This window comes from Piliocolobus tephrosceles, chromosome 11, assembly GCF_002776525.5.
Source record: "Piliocolobus tephrosceles isolate RC106 chromosome 11, ASM277652v3, whole genome shotgun sequence".
Classification (NCBI taxonomy): Eukaryota; Metazoa; Chordata; class Mammalia; order Primates; family Cercopithecidae; genus Piliocolobus; species Piliocolobus tephrosceles.
The window spans coordinates 73,048,390-73,057,601 of NC_045444.1; the positions used below are offsets into that span (position 1 = coordinate 73,048,390).

The window sequence follows — 9,212 nt, forward strand, 5'->3', positions numbered from 1 at the left end:
GTAATGTGTTGTGAGACTCTGCCTCTTGTTAAAATCCTCTGAAGATTTTTTGTTTATTAATAAATCAAATTAGGTTCAGACCATGAGTTCTATCTTGCCTTACACTGGTGCTAGTTCGAATGTCATTTCAGGGTTTAAAGTCTTTATTGCGTTATCTGAAACAGTCAGGGATTAGTGTAAGACTTTGGAGCTGATTCACAGATCAATTCTTAAAGCTTTTGCTATGCTTCTTTGGATGTGTTCCATACAGGTAGAGTTTGGGGGCACACCAGGGAATTTTCTTCCTCACCGCTTATTTATTTTATTTTTATTTTTTTATTTTTAATTTTCTTTGGAGGCGTTGAGACCTGCTTGATTTATTCTTATTATTTAATACACAATGACACAACTGTGATTCCAAGGTATGCAAAGTGTGCCTTCCACTGCAGCTAAGGAGAGGGTAGGAATGGTATACCTGGGGATGGTGTGAGTCAGGAATGACAGGGAGGCGAGGCGACCATGATCAGGGCAGCCTCCTCCCCAGGGCCAGGGACAGGGGAGTGGCCTGAGGAGCAGGGCCCAAGGGTAGCCTAGGGCAGGGGAAGTAGGTGGAGACCTCCTGTTGGCTTAGGTCAAGAGCTCAGAAGTGCCACATGGCTGAGGGGGTAGTGGCCCGGGAAGGACCAGAGGCAGGGCCAGGAGAGCACCATTTCCTGGGGGGCTGGGGGCAGGGAGGTGCCCTACAGGAGAAGCCAGGAGGGACCTCCTGCCCCTGGGGTCGGGGCTGGGCTGGAGCAGGCTGCAGCAAGACCTGAAGCATGCGCAGGGCCGGAGAGCCTGGCTAGCTGGGCTGGTGTGTGTGTGTTGGGGGGTTCCCAGGGCAGCCTGGCCCAGAGAGCAGTCCAGAGTCTGCAGGCGGTGCCCAGCAAGAGGCTGCAGACCCCTCAGAACCACCCCTCCTCTCTCCCTGGAAAGGAACTGGGGAACCTATAGTGCAAATCTGTGGACCACTCAGTTACAGAGGGAGGCTGTGCCCAAAAGTGGACACTGGGGTGCGCCCCCTTCACCACCTCGGCCTCCACCACTGTCCTCAGTACAGCCGCTTCTCAAGAGTGCAGGCTGTGGATGCCACCCTTGATCTGGGCCGACATGGTCTGCTTCTCAAACTTCAGCTCTCCTGAGTACATCAAGGATTGAAAGACAGGCTGCGGCCGGATATCCTGGCAACTGTGTTGGATGCCCGCTATGAGATAGGACACGAACTTATGAATGGACCTTTTGTCCTGGATGGAGCCCAAGACACATTGCGGGATCTTCACATTATTCCCCTCACCGAAGTATCATTTCTGGCTGCTGCTGCTCTTCTCCATGGCATCCAGTGAGTTCATGCCCCAGTACTTCTTGAGCCGCACCCTGTTTGAGAAGTACTTGCCGGGGACCTCCGTGGTGGCGGCCAGCAGGGATCCCATAATCACTGTGGAAGCTCCAAGGGCCAGGGCCTTGACCATGTGCCCTATGGTCTGGATGCTGCCATTGGCTATGATGGGCACACTAAAGCACAGGGCATACTTGGCCACCTTGTACACAGCAGTGCCCTGGGGCCAAGGGCAGGCCATCACTTCCTGGGTGATGCCGATGGAGCCGCAGCCCATGCCTATGCGCAGCCCGTCCACACCAGCGTCAATCAGGTTTTTGGCCTGGGCTGCTGTCATCCCAGTCACCTGGAGGTGGGGGTACTTCTATTGGATGTAATGCACCATGGCAATCTGATACACCGAGTTCCCTTGGGAGGAGTCCAAGACTGTGACGTCTACACCTGCCTGGGTGAGCAGGTCCGGGGGGTATTTGTCATCCTCAGGGGTGCCCACAGCTGCCCCGCACAGTAGCTGCTTGTGGGAATCCTTGGAGGCCAGAGGTTAGTCTTGGTTCTTCTTCAGGTCTGTGCAGGCAGTGATGGCCACCGGCTCATGCTATCATTGACAAAAGACAGCTTCCCTTTCTTGCTATGCTGCAGGATCTCATTTGCCTCTTTCAACATCAAGCCTGCTGGAGCGAACACCAGCTCCTTCCTTGGCATCACCACCTCACTGAGGAGGGTGGTGTGGTCCTTCTCAGCAAGAAAGTTGATGTCTCTGGAGGTGACGATGCTCACCAGCTTGCTGCCCATGGTGCCCGTCTCCGATGGGGATGCCTGAGAAGCCTTGCCGCATCTTGGCCTCCAGCACATCACCCAGAGTGTGCAAGGGGCTCAACGCCACGGGGTCCGTGATGAAGCCCTGTTCAAACTGCTTGACCTTCCGCCCCTCGTTGGCCTGGAACTCTGGGGTGCAGTTGTGGTGAATGAAACCAATACCTCGCGTCAGAGCCATTGCGATGGCTATGTTAGCCTGTCACAGTGTCCACGGAGGAGGGAGATCAGCGGCATCTTCAGCGTGATCTTCCGGGTCAGGGCTGAGGTCAGGTCCGCGTCATCAGCTACGAAGTCTATGAATCCTGGGAGAATCAGGAAGTCGTTGCAGGTGAGGCGCTCGGCGCTGGCAAAGAGCTGCTGCGCGGTGAGCCAGTCCTCAGGCACGTAGCTGTTGCCGCTCATGATCAGGTAGGCCGCCATGCTGCCGCGAGACCCTGCCACATCCGCGCGTGCCGCCGCTGCTGCTCCCCCTGCTCTGCGGCCACGCTGCCGCTGCGAGCCGGGCGGGCCCGCTTCTCTCTCTCTCTCTCTTTTCAAAAAATAATTTTCTCTCGCCGAGTCTGCCTCACAGGGGCGCCTTTTTCCATTCCCTCTGGCCAAGAGTCTTCTGTCTAAGTCTTCCACACAGTGGCACAGTTCTGTGTTATTAGATATACCCTGGGGATGAAGTAATGAAAGAAAAGACAGAAAATAAAAATGGGAATTCCTTCTACAGTCTTTAAACACAGAGGCCCCTAGAGGCCCATTTTCATGCTTCCTCTGTCCAGAAAGATGGATTTCTAGGGCTTACATTCATGCTGCTGCCTCTACATGCACTGAAGCTGGTCAGTGAAGCTGGCTTTGGGGCAGAGGGAGAGAAAAACACATTGGGATTTCACCTTCAACCTCCACTTTCCACCTCTTAGAGTCCCAGTTTCATAGTACTCTGACAGAAAACCAGAGTTTTCTCAAAGTTTTTGCTGTCTGTTCCCATCATATTGTTCCCTGATTTGGCCCATCCTTAAGTCAAGACCAGATGACCTTGAAGGAAAAATATAATAAAAAACTCACTATTGGCATACTGGTCATTTTTTTTTTTTTGAGTTTTGATGTTTCTCCTCAACCTTCTTCTATTATTTTGTTTCAGAATCATCCTCATTGAAGTGTTTTAGTATTTTGTCCTGAATTTTTCATTGTAATGAGTGAAAGAGAAGGATTCTAGCAGGCTTACTTCATCTTGGCTGGCACCTGAAGTCCATCCATAGGATATATTTTAAAATTGTTCATGTACTTGTTCACAAAGACAGTCTCTAAGAGTTGGTAACACAAAAAACATGTTCTCTGAAAACATTGCAATAAAATTAGTAAATAATGCCAAAATGTACTTTTCCAAATATTTTGTAGCTTAAAGCAGAACTTGTATTGCAAATTATAGACTATTTAGATTTGAAAAACAAGAGAAGCACAACTGATAGACTACAACAAAAAGTATACTCCCGGGAAAAATGTTAACCTTAAATGTCTGTACTAGGACAAAACAATTGGAAAATTATTAGCTAAATATTTAACTGAGGAACGTTTAAGTGAAGAACTTAGAAAAATAGTAAATCTTAAGAAGGTAGAAAGAAGTAATAATAACAGAAATAAAGGAATTTAGAAAACCAAGCCACAATAGGGAGATTCAGCATAGAATAAAGTTTATTTTTAGAAAAGATTAAAAACTTACACAAACCTCTAATAACATTAATCAAGAAAAACCAAGGATAATCTACATTTTAATATTAAATTATTGAATAGTAAATTATGTATTTATAATATTTAATATAAAATATATATTTAATGGACTATTTCCTAGAGAATTAAACCTTATTAAAATGGATCCAGGAAGATATTTTAAAACTGAATACACTTACTTCCATTAGGGAAATGCAATCAGTTGGAAGAAAAAGCAGGAGTCCTAGTTATTGACATGCGTTTATCAAACTATCAGGGAATACATAACTATAAACTTTTAAATTTTCCTAGAGAACAGAAAATGTGTTCCTGGTCAGACACTTATTAACTATATTCCCAGGTAAATGCTTAGCACTCTCACTTGCTTAATTAGGATAATGACCAGAGTACCTACCTCATAGAACTGTGATGATTAAATGGCGAAAACAAAAGAGATATGCTAAGAGCACTGACTGACACATAGTAAGTGCAAAATTAATGTTAGCTATTCTTTTTTTCTTATTATTATGGTACCAAAACCAGAAAATATTACTGCATAAAAATATATTCTTTAGACCAGTATTACTTAACATAAATGTACAGATACTAACACATTAGCTAACTAGATTCAGCAAAATATTAAAAATGCATCATGGTCAAATAATGTGTATTCTAGGATTTCAAGGACGACTTAATATTAACAATTTTGTTAATCTTAGTATATTACTATGTTAACAGATTAAAAGAGAAAAAATTTATGATTGATTCAGTAGATTCAGAAAACTCATGCAATAAATGAAGCACCCATTTGTAAGAAAAACTTTTCACAAACGGGGAATAGGAAGGTACTTGCCCACCTACTGAAGTGTATCTAAACCTGTAGCAAATACTATTAATGGTGAAACCTTACAAAATCTGCATTAAAGTAGGGAGCTATGCAAGAATTTTATAGGACTTTGTAATCAATTCCAAAAGACAAGGATAACAAGTAAGAAGAATGAGAATTGGCATGGGGGAAACTAAATTTCATTATTTGCATATGATGTAATGATATATATATATATTATATATAATATATATATAATCTGAGATGGCTTATAAATGAATTATTGGCACTAATAAGAGGTCAGCATGTTCCTGGATATAGAATCAATATATAAAAGTCATTGACATTATTTATTCCCCATATGCTTAAACTATTACAGAAACTAAGATCAAATTCGTAAGAGGTACAAAAGCTAAAAGGTACCTAAGTATTTACTAAAAGATATAAGAGAATGCCAAAAAACTGGATATTAATTGATGGGAAAAGTTAATACTCTTAGGAAATAAATTCTCCCCCAATTAATTTACAAATTCTATATAGTATCAGTTAAACTAACTCTAAAATTTCTTTGGAATGTGAAATGATCAGGAATATCTAAGCCTTTTTTTTAGTAGGAAAGGAGAAGAAATTCTTTGCAGATATGAGGCAAATTGTAAAAGTGTGAATATTCAGCTATGTTACTATTTGTACGGGCTAGACAAACCAACCAATGGAAAGGAGCAAAGAGCCCAGACAAAGACTTATGCATATGCACAAACTCAGTTCAGACATTATTAATTGGTTGTGGAATAACAAAGTTTTAAATAAATGGTTCCAGGTAAAATTAATTATCCTTATTAAAAATTTGCAATTTGTGACACATTAAAATAAATTCGAGGTAGATCAAAGACCCCAATATGAGAAAAATTTTATAAAGATTTTGGAGGGAAATACAGGAGAATCCCATATTTTAAAGAGGATGATCATAAGCACAAAACTTCAAAGGAAATTATTGATACCTTGACCTTATTAAAATGCAAAGCCCTGTAATACAGGATACATTGAAGAAGTTAATAAAAAATAATAATTGAAGAAAAGCAATTTATGACATTTGTAGCAACAAAATATTGGTATCTTACTATAGTAAAAAAGTCTTCTGAAAATGCATAAGCATAAGACTAGTTAATTGAAAATTGGGTAAATCAAACAAACTGAAGATTCTATTTAAAAAAGAAGCTGGAAAGATAAACAGCTGAAAAGGTCTTTAATCTGAGTAGTTGAGGGAGCATGCTCATGGGTTTGAAAATGAAATACCATTTCACAGTTACCACTGGCAGACCTCTGACCACTAAAACGTCAACAATACTCAGCTTTTGGAGGTGTGGAGAAACAGTCTCTCATATGCTTTCAGTGGCTATGTAAATTAGTCAACTACTTTGGAAAAACACTTAGATAATATCAAGGAAAGTGGACTGAGTATAGTACATATCCCAGAAATTTCACTTCTAGGTGGATGCTCCATTCTTTTATATGTACATAAGAAAACATGTACAAGATTATTCCTTGTAACAAGCACTGTTATTAAAAGAAAAAAGTGGGATACCATCAAAGTATTTATCAACAAAGAAATAAGTAGTTTATCATATATTTAGTAGACTACCATCTGGCAGTTAAATTAAATGAACTAGATCTACACGAATCATCTTTGGTACATTTTGAAACCATAAGGTTAAATTAAAAATTAATTGCCAGGCATGGTGGCTCACGCCTGTAATCCCAGCACTTTGGGAGGCCAAGGCAGGTGGATCACTTAAGCTTAGGAGTTCAAGACCAGCCTGGGCAGCATAGCGAAATCCCATCTCTCCAAAAATTAGCTGGGCAGGGTGGTGCACACCTGTAGTCCCAGCAACTTGAAAGACTGAGGTGGGAGGATCACTTGAGTCTGAGAAGGGGAGGTTGCAGTGAGCTGAAATCGCGCTACTACATTTCTGCCTGGGTGACAGAGTAAGAGACTGTCTGAAATAAATAAATAAACAAACAAACAAACAAACAAACAAATAAATAAAATAATTGGGCCGAGCATGATGGGTCATGCCTGTAATCCCAGCACTTTGGGAGGCTGAGGCGGGTGGATCAGGAGGTCAGGAGATCCAAACCAGCCTGGCCAGTATGGTGAAACCCCATCTCTACTAAAAATACAAAAATTTGCCCTGCATGGTGGTGTGTGCCTGTAGTCCCAGCTACCCTGGGGAGGCTGAGACAGAAGGATAACTTGAACCCGGGAGGTGGAGGTTGCAGTGAGCTGAGTTGCAGCCACTGCACTCCAGCCTGGGCGACAGAGCAAGACTTGGTCTCAAAATAAATAAATAAATACATACATAAGTACATAAATACATACATAATTGAGCTGCAAATATCTATTCATACAAAATTAAAAATAATGTAAAATGATCCCTGTAATTTTGCTGGCAAAATTTTATGTGGTTAAGAGCAATAAAAATCAAGATAGAAAGGATATATATTCTATCAAGATATTAGTCATATCTGGAAAGGGAGGGTGTCAGGTAGAAGGGGATGAGTAATTCAGGTAAAAGGACTGGAGAAGGAAGTGAGAGGGGTTTTCTCTGTATCTGTCATTTTTCATTTTTTTTCCCAAAAATTTCTGAAACAGTTAAAAATTTAACATTTGTTAGATCTGAGTGTTAGGTATAAACTTATTTTTAAGTGTTTGAAAGATTTCATAATGAAGAAAAAATGTAAAAATTAATTAACAAAAGAAAATATAACCACTTTGTTTTCTGTGCTGAGTGATGCACAGCTGTATTAGCTGTAGTGTTGAGCAGCAGAGCTTCACATTTCTGCTGACTTTACATGTGAACTTGAGCTGAGCCTCACAGAGGGAATGTGTAAGCTAGAGAAGTCAAAGTCAAGCGGGAGGGAGGATACTGCTATGACTAATTATTATTATTTTTTTAAGTAACCACAAGATTCTCCACACAAACTCATGTAACTATGAGCCTGTTATAGAAACTGACATATTTTGCTATTATTTTTTATACTCCTTTTCTCCTCTGGAAAAGGAGGGAAAGTGTTGGCAAAGTGTATTTTGGTGAAACTGCTGTTCTTTGTTTTCCTTGAAAGCCATATGCTAATATACAGTCATAGGGAATAGTGTTATTTTCTCTTCCAGAATTAGTTTATCTGGTATAATTTAAGGTATATAACCCAGGGAAGATACTGGTGCTAAATTTAAATCTTTGGATTTTTCTCGTTTCTCTGTGTACGTTCGATTTTGAGAGTTTTAAAAATTTAGTGCTAAATTGCATTGACTACTACTACAGAATAAAAATGTAATTTTTGCCAGGTAATTTCTTCCTCTCATCCCTGATACCACACATGCATACACACACACAGTTTTTTTCCCATCGATTTTTGTTTCATTTTAAATAAAATTAAGGGATTATTTATAAAAATTAGGCACACATTAGCAATTCAGATCAATTTAAAAAGTTAAAATGGTTTTGTATGTCAACCTGAAGCAAAGACTTTAAAAAGTAATATAATTTCATTATATGACAATATTAAATAATTCCTCTGGTTGTGAGAAGCAACGTTAGTGTTAGCTGGTGCTGTGATTAATTTTATGTGTCAGCTTGGCTAGGCTATAGTGTCCCGTTGTTTGGTCAAACACCAATCTAGTCATTTTTGTGAAGGTAGTTTTTAGATGTGATTGATAGCTTGATAGCTAATTAGTAGACTTTAGGTACAGCAGATTACCCTCCAAAATGTGGATGGGCCTCATCCCATTAGTTGAGGCCTTAAGAACAAAACAGTGATTTCCCAAAGAAGGAATTCTTCTCTAGTCTATAATATAGAAATCCTGCCTGGGTTTCCAGCCTGTGGTCCTGTGGAACTTGGACTCAAGACTGCAACAGCAGCTCTCATTCAACTATACCTTCTGGTCTGGCCTATGTAGTTTGTACTTGCCAGCCCCAACAATTGCATGTTACAATTCCTTAAAATCAATCAATTTCTGTGCATCTTTCTCTGCCTCTCTGTCTTTATCTATAGACATGAATATATCTATAAAGATATCTAGATAGCTGTTTATCCTATCTTTGTCTATCTGTCAATCATCTTTCTATCACATCTATCTATCTATCTATCTATCTATCTATCTATCAATCATCTATCTATCTATATCTAGATACATAGACACCTCTCTCAATCTCTTCCCCCTCCTTCATTTTATTAGTTCTGTTTTTTTTTCTGGAGAACCCTAATATAGTTGGCTATTAGCCAGTTGAAATTAGTCATCATCAATATTAGAGTTTTCCAACTATTGTAACACATTCTAGGTATACAAACTTTTGCAAACACCTGCGACAGTTTTTCTTCCCATAGGACAAATGAGCTTATTTGGCAATACGCAGGGGGTTGCAATCACAAGCAGCCTATGATGCATCATAGGCATACCCTTGGGGTAGAAGCTTCTTCATCTTGTAAAGATGACTATGTAAGCAGCCTTGAAAAAAGGTGCATAGG

General features: G+C 40.5%; 1 pseudogene; it reads right to left on the minus strand.

The window, feature by feature from the left end:
- Positions 1-1,085: 1,085 nt before the first annotated feature.
- LOC111542743 lies at positions 1,086-2,590 on the minus strand (annotated as a pseudogene).
- Between the last annotated feature and the right edge of the window lie 6,622 nt (positions 2,591-9,212).